Below are 16,152 nucleotides of genomic sequence, written 5' to 3' on the forward strand. Positions count from 1 at the left end.
CTAATACCAAGTAAATGCTATGTAAATAGTTGTATATATAATGTAAGTGCTATGTAAATAGTTGCCACAGAGTGGCAAATTCAAGCTTTACTTTTTGGAACTTTCTGGAATTTTTTTCCCAAGCATTTGCATGCAGAGTTGGTTGAATCCACAGATGCAGAACCCGTCGATACAGAGGGCCAACTGTATATGTTATTCCTGCTCTGACAGCTTGCTGTACACACACACACACACACACACACACACACACACACACACACAAATACACATACACACACGCCAGTATTCTCCTACTTGAATAAGGCTTTATGTCTAAGTTCATGCCTTTTGCCCTTCCTCCTTTGGTTCACTCTCTTTCCTTACCAGGAGAAAAAAGATGTTTTCATTAGGGCTGGGATAATCCTCAACAGTGTATTTTGTTTGTTCATTTCATTTTCTTTAAGTAAAAAGATGGATGAATAATAGAATCAATAGAAAAAGTAGTAGGAGTACTAGTACTAGTACTAGTAGTCATAATAGTGAGTGCCTCCTATGGGCAAGGCACCGTCCGTGCATTGCTAATACTAATGACAACCCAGTGATTTAGGTTTTATTGTCCCCATTTTACGGACAAGGAAACTGAGGCTTAGAAATCAAGGGAACTTGCCCAAAGTGGTCACCTTTTAAATGACAGAACTGAGATGCTTAATGCCACTCTGTTGACACAAATGCTTGGTCACCACACTGCCTGAGTCTCCTTTCTGTTTAAAAGAGAGGGACTGTAGCATCTACTTTTGTTTTATCAGGGGTCCACTGGCTGGGTAGCCATAGAATTTCCACTCTTTATTTACATGCAGACACTAAGTGCTGGGGTGCCTCCTCCACATGCACACCCTTCTTTCCATCATGTTATATATTACAATAGCTTTCACTAGCTACTTGTTACGTAAGATGTTCCACATGACATCTCTGCTTTGCCCTCTTTCTTACAGTCCCTGAAGCCTCTTAAATATCTTTTTAATGTCCTCCTCCCCTCATCCATCAATTTCTATTTTATAGGTCTAGCCCTCCTTTGATATTTCTCTGTAAGTCACTTTCCTGGCCTTCTCTTTTAGGTCCTTGCCCTTTCTTTTTCCCACTACCTCTTCTTTGTCATGCCCTTTCCACAGGTCACCCTCTCCTGATACTGTGTAGCCTGTGTTCAATAATGTCAGCTCCTCCTATTAGTGTTACAGTGTTGGCAGGAGGAACTTGAAGCCTGACCCCGAGTTGTCCTCTTCTGGTATCTTACTTTGAAACAAAAAAGCATTAAATTGTAAATCAATTCTGCATTGATCAAGGCTGGCTCCCATCCCCATTGCCTGGCTGTGACCTCTGAATGCTGAAACTCTGAGTTTTCTTCTGTGGTCGATCTATTGCTGCACAGGGCCAAGAAAAAGTCTTCATCAACAAAACTGCACACCCTGTTGGCAGAAGTCAGGCAGAAAAGCTGGCAGCCAAAACTTGCTCAGTTCTACCTTTCTTTTCTTTTCTTTTTCTACCTTTCTTTTCTAATGATAACTTTAACCTCTCTAATTTGCTTCCTTTTTATATCCCTACTCCTATTGCATCTTACTGTTCTCCCAAGTGCAGCCGGACAGCCCTTATCCCGCACATTTGCATTTTCTTTTTTCTCCTCTCCTTCTGTTCTGCTCACTTATCCCTTTGGTTTGATTCTCACCTCAGTTTATTTGGATTATTCTTTTAGCTTTTAAAAAAAATTCAGCAAGCACCTATTGAGTGCCTACTGTGTGCCAGCTACTAAACTAAGCGCCGGTTCCTGCCCTCAAAGAGTTCAGTATTTCCATGTGCTCTGAATACTTGTGCAACCCCTGGGTGGAAGAAAGAGAGAGATTAAAAGAGCATGTTAGTTGGTCACCCATATATACACGGGGTGCAGAAAAATGCACAAAATGGCCTTTATTCCCCGTTTAAATCACACATTCTAACCAATCCGAATCAATAGGACATGTTGATTTTGAGTGGCCCTTACTACTCCACTCAATTCTCAGTTCCTCGGTGGGCACAAGACCTCTGTTCTAGATGCTTTGGAGCACTCCTCCCCCTCTTGCAGTCGGTGGGAAAACTTTCCCTGCCTCTGCTCTCCATCCCCCTGGACCTCTGGGAACTTCCCTGTCTGATGTGGGTGTCTAAATTTGGTAGTCACTCAGCTCCATCCAGTTCCAAAGTTGAATGGAGATGAAGAAGCCTCTCCAGTCCTGTGAGTGGAGGGGGATGGAGAGAGCAGAAACCAAAGGCTGGCCTCGGGGTGGAATCTCTTTGAGAAAGCTGAACATTCCACACTGCCATTGACATTCTCTTGGCATGCCTTTTTGGTGGATTATGATGCTAGAAGAGTCTCTGTCCCTTTACCTATCTTGATTTACAGTAACAAAACCCCCTTCAATTAATATAGCTTGAATTTTTGCCAGGCCCTGGTTAGGGAGATAATGAGAAAAAAAAAAAGTGTATCTGCCCTCTTTCCATTTTTTTTTTTTTATTTGGCTGCGCCGGGTCTTGGTTGCAGCAGCATGTGGGATCTTAGTTCCCCGACCAGGGGTCGAACCTGGGCCCCCTGCGTTGGGAGCACAGGGTCTTCCCCACTGGACCGCCAGGGTGGTCTCTCTTTCCATTTTTGGCAGCGTGATGTGCTCTGCCTGGGTGTTGCTGGAACTCTTCTTGCTTCTCCGAAACTCCCCCTTTCCATCCAACCACTTTGCACCCCTTTGTTTGATATATATTTCCTTTCTCCAAACTTCTTCACATCTGCATTTAGACGCCTAATAGGCTCCTCAAATTTAAAAGGTCCCAAACTCAACTGAGGATTTCCCCTATTCCTGAACCTGTGCCTCTCTCATTCTTCCCCATCTCAAAAAACGTCACCCCGATTAACCTAGTTGCTCAGGCTGAGGCACTGGGAGTCATCCTTGACCCTCTCTCACACTCCATGTCCAATTCATCAGCACAGCTTACTCGCTTTAACTGGCTTTGCCTTTAAAATGGATGCTGATGGGGACCCGCTGGCCCGGCTGCGGCCGAGCGAGCGCCCTTCGGGCTCGCCTGGGCTCCCCACCGCCGCCGCCGAGCGGCCAGGAGGGAGCCGGCCCCCGCGAGGCCACCGGGCCCTTGGTTTAAACGTAAGACTGGATGTTTAGTTCTCCTTCTAAGCCATATTGCTCCAACAAGCCACAGAGTCACAATGTGGCAAAGCATCCTTTTTGAGAGGTGAATATTATGGAAAGAAAACGGCTGACAGAGGTGGGAAGATTGTTCCAGGGCACGTGTATATTGAAGTGGAGTATGATTAAGAATGCGAAGCGAAGGACAGAAAGGTCGTGATAAAACAAGGGGAGCGATACATCCTGGTGAAGACGACCAGCGATGACTGGTGGCAGGTCAAGCTGGATGAGAACTCCAAAGCGTTTTGTGTGCCTGCCCAGTATGTGAGGGAGGTCGGCCGCAGAGCCCTGATGCCGCCTGTGCAACAGACAGCGGGGCTGCCGAATCATTCTGTGAAAACGATGCAGAGTCTCCATCTTCAGAGGTCAACAGAAAATGTGAACAAATTGCCCGAGCTTTCAAGTTTTGGAAAGCCATTGCCGTCTGTTCAAGGAACAGGTCTTATTCGTGATGCCAATCAGAATTTTGGACCCAATTATATTCCAGGTCAGACTGTCAACCTCAGCCTGAACCTGACCCATAATAATGGAAAGTTCAACAGTGACTCACATTCTCCCAAAGTTTCTGGCCAGAATAGGACACGCTTATTTGGTCACTTTCCCGGTCCAGAGTTCTTGGACGTAGAGAAAGCTGGCTTCTCCCAGGAACAGTCTTGTGATTCAGCAGGAGAAGGCTCGGAATGGATACATGAGGATTCAGAGTCCGGTGATGAGCTTAGCAGCAGCTCCACTGAGCAGATAAGGGCGACAACACCTCCAAATCAAGGGCGGCCAGATTCTCCTGTCTACACTAACCTGCAAGAACTGAAAATATCCCAGTCGTTTCTCCCCCCCAATCCCCGGAAGCCCAGCAATTCAGATTAATGGGGAATGGGAACCTCATAAAGATAGTTCAGGGCATTGTTATTACTATAACAGAGGAACACAGGAAAGAACTTGGAAACCCCCTCGTTGGACTCGAGATACAAACATAAGCAAAGGAGATTCCCAAAGTCCAAGAGATCAAGAGTGGCTCAAGCATGTTGACGATCAAGGTAGACAATATTACTACAGTGCAGATGGATCTCGGTCAGAATGGGAGTTGCCAAAGTATAATGCCTCATCTCAGCAGCAAAGAGAAATTATTAAAAGTAGGAGTCTGGACAGGCGGCTGCAAGAACCAATAGTGTTAACAAAGTGGAGACATAGCACCATTGTGTTGGACACCAATGACAAGGAATCTCCAACTGGCTCAAAACCCTGCTACTCTGAAAATGAGTCTTCTCCCTCTTCACCAAAGAACCAAGATACAGCCAGCAGTCCAAAGGGTCAAGAGAAATATGGATTATTAAATGTAACAAAAGTTACTGAAAATGGGAAAAAGGTTCGAAAGAACTAATTGTCTTCTTGGGCCGTGTTGCAGGGTTCATCTTTACTGTTTACCAGAACTCAAGGAAGTAGCACAAGCTGATTTGGGAGTAATCAGTCCAAACCAGAGTTCACAGTGGACTTTAAGGGGGCGACGATTGAGATGGCTTCAAAGGATAAATCCAGCAAAAAGAATGTATTTGAGCTGAAAACCCGTTAAGGAACAGAACTGCTGATTCAGTTTGATAATGACGCTGTTATCAATGAGTGGTTTTAAAGTTCTTAGTAGCACTATCAGTAATCAGACAGTAGAACCCGATGAAGCAATTGAGGACGATATACCAGATTCACCAGGAATAGAAAAGCACGATAAAGAAAGGACAACAAGGATCTGAAGAAATTGCGTTCCACAAAAGTATCTAGCATAGATTCTTCAGAACAGAAAAAAAACAAGAAAAACTTAAAGAAGTTTCTTACACGATGCCCCACTTTGCAAGCTGTTCGTGAAAATGGTTACATTAAAGATCAGGTATTTGGAGCCAATCTTGCTAATCTGTGTCAGAGAGAGAATGGCACAGTGCCAAAATTTGTGAAATTGTGCATTGAACATGTTGAACAATATGGGTTGGATGTTAATGGGATTTACAGAGTTAGTGGCAACCTTGCAGTGATCCAGAAGCTGAGGTTTGCAGTCAACCATGATGAGAAATTGGACTTGAAGGATAGTAAATGGGAAGATATTCATGTCATCACTGGAGCACTGAAAATGTTTTTTCGAGAATTACCAGAACCTCTCCTTACATTTGATCATTTTAATGATTGTGTTAATGCAGTTAAACAAGAACCAAGACAGCGTGTCTCTGCTGTGAAGGATCTAATCAAACAGTTGCCAAAGCCAAATCAGGACACAATGCAGACTCTGTTTAGACATCTCAAAAGAGTTATAGAAAATGGAGAAAAAAACAGAATGACATATCAGAGTATAGCAATTGTGTCTGGTCCCACTCTGTTAAAGCCAGAGAAAGAGACTGGTAACATAGCAGTTCATACCGTCTACCAGAATCAGTTTGTAGAGTTAATTCTTCTTGAGATAAATTCCATCTTTGGACGTTGACTCTTACTGAAGACAACCTGTGGAATAGAAGCCGGATTTCATCAGATTCCAAGTCCTTATACCTGATGTATTTTATGTTTGGACCAAGCAGTGACTCTTTGATTTTGCACTTTTCTGAGGGATCAGAAAGGAATGGGAGAGTCCAGATGTGTGATAGGCCCTCATATTTGCTGCTTTGTTGCAAGTTGATAGAACTGTGTGTACGTTTGAATTAATTTTATCCTGAATGTTTGCATTTCATACTCTGAATTTCAGTAAAAATCAAAACTTGCGATTCTAACCAGTCATATACACTGGATAATTTGGTAAGAATACTACATTTTTTCTCCTCAAACTGGGTAATGTAGAATTTCTTCTCATGATTCAATAGGTTCATCACTCTATAGAACAATACTTACTATCAGTTATTTTGAAAACGCTCCTGGGCATTTTAAACAAAATGAAGTATATCTGTTTTGAAACCTGTGTATTTTTTTTTCAGCGTTTCTGCATACAGTGGCATTCTAATTGCTAGGACCCATTATAACCCAGATGCGATCCCTTGATGAAGGCTTGCTGTCTTTACGGAGTAGCACAGCAGCACACTAATAGTACTTAAAACACTGTAATATACTGGACTTTAATTTAGCATAAGCCAGTTCAGGGTATTTGGGGGCTGTCTGTGCTACACTGACTTGTAGCTAACAATCCTAATTCTATCTAGTGCCATACTGAGTTCTTGGTATGACCCTGTGGAAACCAACATTATTTGATGTAAATACAGGCTAAAGACTCACTGTCCTTTAGCTTATGTTTATAATTGTGCTATATAGTCTCAGAGTGCATTCTAACCCCTCATTTCTAATCACGATATTGGTAATTCTTTTCCGTGAATATTAGGTTTCCTCCAGAAATAGACCGTTATTTGAGAAAGTTAACTGTGTGTACTTTTAGATTTTAATTACATTTACAGGCAAATCACTGTAATGCAAATGGTACTGGAAAAATGCTGAATAGACTTGCTAAATAGTAAATGCACTACAAGAGGAACCTTCTAGATTATTTAATATGTACAGAATACATTAGAAAAAATTTATTACAGAATTCTAACTCTACAATACGAATAGTGGAAACCCATATGTAAATTAGATGGATGTCAGATCGAAAATGACATTGCTAAACTTGAGAATTTCTTTTTACACTACTATTGTAGATTGGTTTGTATAATAAAACAGGGTTTGGAAAGTTTTGTTACAGAGGGCATGGTCTGCTGAAGATTTTTTTAAATGTATTTTTCTAGATTAACTGCTGTATATGAAATGTCTAATCTGAATAAAGAAAACTATAAGAGGTTTAGAGGTTTTTCCATTGGAAATGTGCATTTTGGTTTTTAATTTTGTTTTGTTTTTGCATTTACTGGCACACTCTTATGATACCTCATTTAAAAAAAAAATCAACTGAATCCAGTATTTCCTGTGGCAAATATTTTCCTCATTTCACACCTTTTGTGCTTTTGTGCTTCTTGCCATGCCACTGCCTCTGCCACCCACCCCTACCCACCCCTCCATTCTTTATTTCTTCATCAATATTTGAAAGTGAATGATTTGTAACCGACTCTTTTTCTTAGGGTTGCATCTATAACTTACAGATTGCTTTTCTTGGGAACAAATATTTTTTGTATGACCTGTGTAAAAACCTCTCACCTGAGTTTTGTGGTGAAAATGTTGTTTGTTGTCGTGATCTGGTTAAATTGATAACAAACCAAGCTACTTGACAGCGATGGAAAAGCAGATTGTTTTGGGTAGGGAGAAAAAGCTCCCAAATGAGAATGTTTATATTTGCCTAAAGATGTCCTTAACAATATACAGTATGCTTTCGGCCTGGCCTGTATAGTGATTGCATGCCAGGAAAACAATTAGACTCAAATCAGTGTTCTTTCTCTTGGTAGTTACGACATATCAAAGATTAAAATTGTCCTGTGTTTCTTGTTTCAAAGTACACGTGTGTATGTGAAGTCTTAAATGTTTTAATAGTCCACAGCTAATCAGCTTATTGTAATATTGTATGTATAATGAGATCAGTGTCTTGTGTTTTCATCCTCTGTGAATTAAAAATTCTCACTTGTTTTCTGGTCATAACAAAACCAAAAAAAAAAGAAACATAGATGCTGAATCCACCTACTTTTCACTGCTTCCCTTGCTGCCACCCTAGTTGAAACCACCATCATCTCTTACTTGGACTCACACAGTAATCTCCTGTCTTGCCTCCCTGTTTCACCCCCTACAATCCGTTATCTCCACCACAGCCAGAGGGATGCTTGTAAAAGGTCAATCTGATACTGCCAATCCCCAGATCAAAACACTCTAATAGCTTCTCATCACAATTAGGGAAAAATACAAAGTTCTTACCCCAACCTCCAAGGCCTGCTGCAGATTGGCCCTTGGCTACCTCTCTGGCCTCATTTCCTACCACTCCTCCTTTTAACTCACCTTACTTCACTGACCTCCTTTGCTGTTTTTGAACATGTCAGGCACCTCCAGGCCTTCGTACTTCCTGTCTCCCTAGCCTAAACTATGTTTCTCCTAAATATCCACATGACTCGTATCCACATTTTATTCACGACTGTTCACTCCTTGGAGGGCCTCCCCAGCACATACTGCCTAAAATAGCACTCTACCCCATCACTTCCTATCTTATTAACCTGCTCCATTTTTCTTTATAACACTGATGAGATTAAATTATATGTGTAATTATTTGTTATCTAATTATCATCAGAATACAGGCTTCATGAGGGTAGAAATGTTGTCTATTTTATTCACTTCTATATTCTCAGCTCCTAGAACAGTGTCTGGCACATAGTAAGAGCTCAATAAATATTTGTTAAATGAGTGATTATGTGGAAGGGGCCTAACTTAGCAGCCTAAATTGGATTCACCCTTGGATTCACATATGTATTGTTCTGTCTGGAGGGTCTAGGAGGTGGGTCCACTGAGAAACTATGTGTTTAGAAGCTGAAAGAGCTTCGCAGGAAAGATGTCATCCTAATGGAAGAAAGAATGGACATCTAAGATCCCTCCTAGACCTCAGAGTTGAGGGGGAGGGAAGATGTTGAGTATAACTCTCAGGTTGTAATTAATCAGGACATTTAAAAATAAGAAACAACAGAAACCCAACTCAACCCACCTTAAGCAGAAAAAAAAAAAGGATTGCTTTGGTTCAGAAGGCTAGGAAGGAACCAAGGTTGGAGACTCAACATTGCCAGAACTCTCTGGGTCTATATTTCATCTCTGCTTATCTCTGCTTCTCTTTCCACATTTGTCTCATCCTTTCTTGCAGACTGGTCTTCTCCATATTGAAAGAGACATGGCTGTCAGCAGGCAAAGCCTCACAAAGAGAAATTCTATCTCCCAGAGTCCATGGATCTATCCCAGGGAACATTTCTGAATGGCCTTGTTTTTTGGTCATGTGCCCATCATTCGGTCCAATCACTGTTGCTAAGAGAATGGATGTTTTGTGAGTGGCCAGCTCTAGTTCACATACTTATCCCTGAGGCCAGAAGTAGAGGCTATAACCAGTTGAAGGGGAGTGGGAAAGCTTGCTGGGAAGAGCGAAAACCAAATAACAACAACAACAACACAATACCCACCAGAGGCCACTACCCTGGTTATCTTCTGATCTACCTCCCGGGACTCATACCTGAGTCCTAAGTAGAGAGGGCTTTGTAAGGGTAAGTACCAATTTAAAGGACTATTTCACTAAAATCTCTGTGGGGCATTGAGTACACAGGGCACATCAGAAGCACTGGCTTTAGTAGTTCCAGTTGGGTGAGAAGCAGCTTTGCGACAGCACGAGCAGCGGCCACCTCAATGCATCAATGCCTTTGTTACAGGCATCAGAAGTCTTGGCAGCAGATTATCACCCCAGGGAGCTAGAGAAGGAAAGGAGGAAATGGTGGAAGCCACTGGGGAGGTGAAAGGATATCGTTAATGAACCTGTGTCACAGACCTCTGGGAGACTCGCTGAAATAGTTGGATTAGTGAAAGGCTTTGAAGAGGGGCAAATACAGGCAAGGGCAGAGTCCGAGAAATTCCTCTTTGTGATTATGTTGTGAACTTGATTTTACTTCCAATCTGTTTGCCACGTCAAAAGGATGTCCACAGACTACAGAAAATAGGGGCAGTAGATCACCAAGCGAGGCCCCATCCTCCAGAGCCCGTAGCATTGTGCTGAAGTCACAAAAATCTGTGAAACTGCCTCTCCCTGGGAAGCTTCGAAATAAGGCAGAGGGCAGATGGGTCCCATTTCTGAGATCCAGTGGCACATCCTTGGCTGAGCTATGATGTGGACCCACCTAGCTGTTCTAATTCAGGAGATACCTGTCCCACTCTGATTTTATCACCACCTATTTCTCTCCTCTTAGCTTGAAGCCCAGCCAAAGACCAATACCACCATTAGACCAGGATTCTCCTGACACTGCTTTCTGCATGGTTTGGACCTCTGCAGGATTACTCTTTCCTGTCTATTCAGACTCCAGGCCTTGTCTGTGTCCTCCAGTCTGGTTTTACACCCTGGATTCAGACCTTGGCTTCAACCTCATAACTCACGGTAACTAGCTCCCTGAGCATTCATTCTAGCTCCCCTATTCACCTGCTGGCCCAGCCTGGCTGGAGTCCTGGCTTGCGTTGTTTGGCAGGAACCCATGACCTAGACCTGACCGTGTCCTTCCACCTTACTCCCCTTGTCACTTGAATTGCTCTCTCTACCCACCCTTAGAATATAAAGATGCTGCTCACGTTGGTACATAATGTCTTCATATTTCAGCAGCTTGTCTGGCTGGAGGAAACTTCATAACCTCCTCTGGCAATCCATTCCACTGTCTAATCACGCTGATAGTCAAGGATCTTCCTTCTGCCACACCATTTAGTAGAAGTCTGAGTGCTGCTGAACAATAATCATTCTAAATGTCACCCACCTGGGAGAGATGAGAACACAGATCCTCAGGGCCGCACTATTTGGAATGTGCCCAGAATGTAGAAACACCTGTTTGAGATGGAAATTGTGGTCCCCGAACATATGTCATTGATAAGCCCAGGGAACTATAATAGTCACTCCCAGAGCTTATTGGGATAATATGAGGAACCAATGGGGTCACTTTGTGGCTCCTGAGCAACTGGGGTTCCTGAGGAAGAAATCCTCAAACTGGAGGTAGAGAAAGGCATCCTTCCGTGGATGGCCCGGCTAATGCAGCTTGTAATGTCCAGTCCTGTGCTTGGCAAAATAGATCCCAATTCATTCATTTTTACTTCTCCCCATTTCAACTGTCACTGCCCTCCCTGCTCAAGTCCAGGCACCCAGCTCCTTCTGCCTAGACAAAAGTCATAGCTCCTATCTGGTTTCCCTGCTTGTTCCCTCTTGTTCCCTCTCATTTCCTTCCGTTCTATTTTCCTCACAGCTGTAAGGAAAGATCACAGAGTGATCTTTTAAAAATGTAAATCAGATCATGTCACTCTCCTGCTTAAAATCCTTCAAAAGCTTCCCATTTCACTTAGAAAATCCAAACTCCTTCCCATAACTTATAAGGTCCTCCAGGATCAAGCCCCTGCCTACCTCTCAGAGCTCTTCTGGGGCTACTGTCTCCATTGCTCACTATGCTCTAGACACACTGAATTGATTTCATCTTCTCCTATGTGAGCTCTTCCTTCTCTGGAGGGTCTTCATCCATGTAGTTCTTTTTGCCTGCAGTGCTCTTTCCTAGGCTTTTCTCAAGGCTGGATCCTTCTCAGTTTTTAATTCTCGGCTAAAATGTCACCTCCTTAGAGAGGTTTCCCAGCCCACCCTTGCTATAGAAGTTTTCTCCTGACTGTTTATTTCCTTCTTTAGCATCCACTACAATTGCAATTGTTTGATGTGTCTATTTATTTATTCAAACTCGATCTTCCTCACTAGAATGTAAGTTCCAAGAGGACAATGCCATGCTATCCCTAACCTTACCACAGTACCTAGCATATAATAGACATTCAATGAATGTATGCTGAATTCATGTTTTTTTAAATAAGTTTTATTTATTTATTTAATTTATTTATTTATTTTTGGCTGTGTTGGGTCTTCGTTTCTGTGAGAGGGCTTTCTCTAGTTGAGGCAAGTGGGGGCCACTCTTCATCGCGGTGCGCGGGCCTCTCACTATCGTGGTCTCTCTTGTTGCAGAGCACAGGCTCCAGATGCGCAGGCTCAGTAATTGTGGCTCACGGGCCTAGTTGCTCCGCGGCATGTGGGATCTTCCCAGACCAGGGCTCGAACCCGTGTTCCCTGCATTAGCAGGCAGATTCTCAACCACTGCGCCACCAGGGAAGCCCCTCATGTTTTTAATAGTAAGTGCTCAACACATAATTTTTAAATGAATGAACGGGGTAAAATTAGAGGGCATCCCATGGAAATTAAAAAGAAAACAAAGGAATATTAACGATAACTCTATGCCCACCAATTTGATAACTCAGATGAAATGGACCAATTCCTTGAAAGACACAGTTACGGAAACTCAGACAAGGAGAAATAGATAATCTGAAAAGGCCTATATTGACTAAAGAAATTGAATCAATAATTAATAACCTTCCAAAGGAGAACGCAACAGGCCCAGATGGTTTGACTGGTGAATTCTACCGAACATTTAAGAAAAATGATATCAATTCTCTACAATGTGTTTCAGAAAATAGAAGCAGAGGAAACCCATCCTAACTTGTCCTGTGAGGTCACCATCACCCTAATATTAAATCCAAACAAAGACATTACAAGAAAGGAAAAGTACAAACCAATATCTCTCATAAACATAGATGCAAAGATCTTCCCAACTTGATTTATAGACTTAACTCAATCCCAATCAAAATACCAGAGCATTACCTTGTGGATATTGACAAACTGATTCTAAAGTATATATGCTAAGGTATTAAGACCCAGAATAAACAACACAATATGAAGAAAAAGATGAAGAATAAAGTCAAAAGACTGACACTCTCCAACTTCAAGACCTACTGTAATCAAGACAATGTGGTATTGGGAAAGGAATAGACAAATAAATCAACATAACAGAATAGAGCACCCAGATGTACACCCACAGAGAGTGGGGAGAGGAGAGAAATCGGTGAGAGAGATTAAGAGGTACAAAATTCCAGTTGCAAAATAAATGAGTCACTGGTATGAAATGTACAATGTGGGGAACATAGTCAATAATTATGTAATATCTTTGTAGGGTGACAGATGGTAACTAGACTTGTTGTCGTGATCATTTTGAAATGTATAGAAATATCGAATCACTATGTTGTACAACAGGAACTAACATAGTGTTGTAGGTAAATTATACTTCAAAAGCAAACAAACATACAAGGAAACCCATAGAAAAAGAGATCAGATTTGTGGTTACCAGAGGCAGAGGGGGAGTGGAGGGGGAATTGGATGAAGGTGGTCAAAAGATACAAACTTCTATTTATAAGTAAATAAGTACTAGGGATGTAATGTACAACATGATAAATATAATGAACACTGTTGTATGTTATACATGAAAGTTGTTAAGAGGGTAAATCCCAAGAGTTCTCATCACAAGGAAAAATATGTTTTTCTATTTCTTTAATTTTGTATCTATATGAAATGATGGTTGTTCACTAAACTATTGTGGTTTGTGGTAATCATTTCATGTTGTATATAAGTCAAATTAGTATGCTGTACACCTTACTAATACAATGTGCTGTATGCCAATTATATCTCAATAAAACTGGAAGAGAAAAAGAAATAGACCCACACAAATATAGCTAACTGATCTTTGACAGAAAGATAAAGGCAATTCAATGAAGAAAGGATAGCCTTTTCAACAAATGGTGCTGGAATAACTAAACACCCACAAGCAAAAGAAACAAAAGAGAGAGAGAGAACATAGACACTGACCTTATACTTTTCACAAAAATTAACTCAAAATGGATCTTAGACCTATATGTAAAGTGCAAAACCATAAAATTTCTAGTAGATAACATAAAAAAAAATGTAGGTGACCTTGGGTTTGGTGATGATTTTTAGATACAATACCTAAAGCATAGTCCATGAAAGAAAAAAATAGTAAGTTGGACTTCATTAAAATTAAAAGTCTTCCCTGTTAAAGACACTCTTAAGAGAATGAAAAAACAAGCCACAGACTGGGAAAAAAATATTTCCAAAACACATGAGAGATAAAGGACTAATATCCAAATATAGGAAACTCTTAAAACTTAGGAAACAACCTAATTTAAAAATGGGTGAAAGATCTGAGAAGAAACCTCACCGGAGATATATAGGTGGCAAGTTAGCATATGAAAAGATGCTCAACATCATGTCATTAGGGAATGGCAAATTAAAACAACGGGATGCCATTCACTACACACCTATTAGAATGGCTAAAACCCAGAACATTAACACCACCAAATGCTGGCAAGGAGGATGTGGAGCAACAGGAACTCTCATTTATTGCTGGTGGGAAGGCAAAATGGTACAACCACTTTGGAAGACAATTTGGCAGTTTCTCACAAAGCTAAACATAGTCTTACCGTATAATCCTGCAACCACACTCCTTAGTAGTTTTCAAACGAGTTGAAAACTTAGGTCCACACAAAAACCTGCACACAATGCTTATTGCAGCTTTCTTTATAATTGCCAAAACTTAGAAGCAATCAAGATATCTTCCAATAGGCAAATAAATAAAATCTGGTACATCCAGATGATAGAATATTATTCGGCAATGAAAAGAAATGAGCACTCATGCCATGAAAAGACACTTAATATCACTTAATGCATATCTCTAAGTGAAAGAAGCCAGTCTGAAAAGGCTACATACTACATAATTCCAACTATATCACATTCTTAAAAAGGCAAAACTATAAAGAGTAGAAAGATTAGTGGTTGCCAGGGGCTGGGGCTAAAGGGGAGGCATGAATAGGTAGAGCACAGGGGATTTTTAGGGCAGTGAAACTATTCTGTATGATACTGTAATGGTGGATACAGTATTATACACTTATCAAAATGCATAGAACTGTACAGTACAAAGAGTGAACCCTGATGAAAGCTATGGACTTTATTTAATAATAATATATTATTATTGGTTCATTGATTGTAACTAACATAGCGCACTAATTCAAGATATTAATAATAGAGGCAACTGGTGTGGAGGGAGAGGGGGGTACATGTGCTTTCTGCTCAGTTTTTCTGTAAACTTAAAACTGCTCTAAAAGATAGTCTATTAATTTTTAAAAGTGGAGGGAGTGTGTGAGAAACAGTTCTGGAAGGCACAAGTGAGGAGACAGAAACTCCTGGCATTGCTCAGGAGATGGAGGTTGATGGTTAAAGGGGTAGTTAGGCTCCAAAAGAATTGCAAAAACCCTCCTCCCACTAAAACCAGCAGCACATGCTGGGTTCCACCACCAGTCTTAACCCCCCTCGGATATCAGGCTTTACACAGCAGCTAAATCCTAGTGGGACGGTCTCAGATAAGAGCAGGAACCCCTCTGCCATTCACAGCCTCTCCTGTTTCTCCCACTGAAGTCCCACTAAACTGTTATCGGACAGTTAAACTAGGCCTATGGAAGGAATTTCCCCCATAATGAGTTCGTTTATTATAGCCTTCCAAATGGAAAGAGGGGAGAGAGGGAGGGAGGGAGGAAGGAAGGAAGGAGGAAGGAAGGAAGGAAGGAGGAAGGAAGGGAGGAAGGAAGGGGGTTAGTGATGATTTATATTAACTGGCTTTTTACTGGCTCAGGGAAATTCTGCCCATCAATCTTTCACACCACAATGAGAATGAAATAATCTCCCGGAAAGGAAAGGAAAGGAAAGGAAAGGAAAGGAAAGGAAAGGAAAGGAGGGAGGAAGGAAGGAAAGAAAGAAGGAAAAAGAGAGAAAGGAAACAGTTAATGAAGAACTAGAACTTCCTTTACAGCTACCTTTGGTGGAGTACATCCATTCTGTTACAGTGTGAGATATTCTCATGTCTCCTGATTCACATATCCTTCTGTCTCATTGGAAAAAGATATGATAAACACATTCACGCTGCAGTTCGAGTGACTGGTACTGTGTGTTCTCCTTATCAGAACTATTTGTAATTACCTAGGGATTCTGGGAGTCACACATTAGGAAGAAATCAGACTCCTGAGAGAATTCTAAGCACTAGTGAGTGGTGGAGCCTGGGGGGAAATTTCCCCCCAGCCTTCTTGCTCAATCTTATCTTCTGGGCCCCAGGATACTGAGGAACAATAGAAAGAGGAGCTTGTATGGGCTCAATTTTAAGAGTTTCTGTTGTTATGCTTAATTGTGACAGATGGTTTAGGAGGGAGACAAGTCGCATGGGCCAGAGGGGAGAGGATGAGATCTAGCTCTGGTCCCGCAGCCCTCAGAGAGTTGCAGGGGGAGGAGGCTGACTGCTCTTGGCATCTGAGGTCCCACCTGACGTGAGGCGGAGACTGGAATTGCAAAGCTGGAAGGCGCTGCTAGGAGAAAGGCAGCTGAGTG

General features: G+C 41.7%; 1 pseudogene; it reads left to right on the forward strand.

Annotated features, from left to right (window-relative positions):
• Positions 1–3,017: 3,017 nt before the first annotated feature.
• On the forward strand, positions 3,018–5,658 carry LOC118888333 (annotated as a pseudogene).
• Positions 5,659–16,152: the final 10,494 nt, after the last annotated feature.

This window comes from Balaenoptera musculus, chromosome X, assembly GCF_009873245.2.
Source record: "Balaenoptera musculus isolate JJ_BM4_2016_0621 chromosome X, mBalMus1.pri.v3, whole genome shotgun sequence".
NCBI lineage: Eukaryota > Metazoa > Chordata > Mammalia > Artiodactyla > Balaenopteridae > Balaenoptera > Balaenoptera musculus.